Here is a 1,564-nt window from a genome sequence, read left to right as displayed (position 1 = left end):
CTTTTAAACTTAGTAAATCGTAAAGATGGTGTCAAGGAGCTTTTTGCTTAGTTCTTTTTTTTTTTTGATTGGTAAGCTGGGGTTAGGCAGACCCCGACCGGATATATTAAAACCAATAAGCAAGAATTACAATGGGGGCCCAGATGGGCAGTAAAGGCATAGAGCCAAAAGGAGAATCAAAGAGCAGTGCAGAAGAATCCCACAGTTGGGGGTACATATAGCCCCCCAACACCAACAACTAACCACAGCATTGATCACCGCTGCGGATCTGAAGGTCACATCGATAACCCTACACACGAGGGTAAAGGTGGCCGGCTGCATCAAGATCCAGGATATCCCTAAGAGTTGGGGGGATAGTAGAAGGGAGGAGGACAGCTCCTTCGCAACAACAGTCGGGCTTAGACAGGAAGTCTGCGGCCCCGTTCGCTTCTCTCCAAATATGAGACAATTTCCAGTTCTGAGTGTTTCTGAGGGCGTCACGAATTTCTTCAACAATTGGAATGGCTTTCCAGGGACACTCCCACTTTTCTAAGATCACATTTACTGCAACCAAAGAATCGGATTCAATACAGATTGATTCATACCCTTCCGAGCGCGCGAGTATGATCCCATGGAGGATGGCTTTCATTTCCAGAAGATGGATCTCCTCACAGCCCGACCGAAGAGAGAACATGACTTGGACCTCCCCCATCGAGTTCCGAATTAAGCCCCCTATTCCACCCATCCCATTGTGAACAGCAGCATCAGTATTAATCTTGTAAAATTCATGATCCGGCCTGATCCAGGAGCAGAAGACAGCGTCGGTTTTCACTTGGATACAAGGAAGACCAAAATTTGCGGCAGTTGCAACATTTTTCCGGCTAATAACATCGTCCAGGTGAAGATGAGCAAGCCTAGAATGAATGATACTGAGGCAACTGTGGAGGGTACTCGTCTTATGGCAAGGGTGCTTCCCGTGCAGCCGGCTATTCCTTTCTCTCCATATCATGTACACCACCACACAGAAACTAAGTCGCATAATCGAGGTGGCTTGCCCATCCCTTTTAAACTTTTCCCGGATCCACATTTCTTCCTGTAAGAGGGTCTTGAGCGGCTTCCTCCTGAACCCACACCGCTACAGAATAGATCTCCAGATCCATGCCGAATAGGAGCATCGAAAGAAGAGATGGTTCACCGATTCAGGGCCAGCGTTACAGAGCAGACAGCTGAGATCTCTGTGGGATCCGAGGAAGCATAGCCTGTCCCGAGTACTGAGCCTGTTTTGCATTGCTTGCCAGGTGGTGAAGCTGTACCTAGGGATATGGCCTTTATGCCAGACAGTCTTGAACCAGGGAACCTCAGCCCAATGAGTTCTACATTGGTTCCAAGCAGATCTGAGAGAAAATTTCCCATTTGGGTTGCCCTTCCAAATAATTCTGTCGACTTCGTGATGGGAGAACAGCCCAGTTTTCATAATCCTGTGGAGTTGGGGCAAGTAAGCTTGGTGGAGGATGTGAGCCCAACTTCCATCTTGCTGCATGCATTCAATGGATGTCTGCTTAGTTAGACAGAACAGCTCGCCTTC

Source organism: Tasmannia lanceolata, unplaced genomic scaffold (assembly GCF_043159265.1).
Source record: "Tasmannia lanceolata isolate RefF3 unplaced genomic scaffold, GAP_Taslan_0.1 ptg000020l, whole genome shotgun sequence".
Classification (NCBI taxonomy): domain Eukaryota; kingdom Viridiplantae; phylum Streptophyta; class Magnoliopsida; order Canellales; family Winteraceae; genus Tasmannia; species Tasmannia lanceolata.
Note: the sequence above shows the minus strand (reverse complement) of the source record.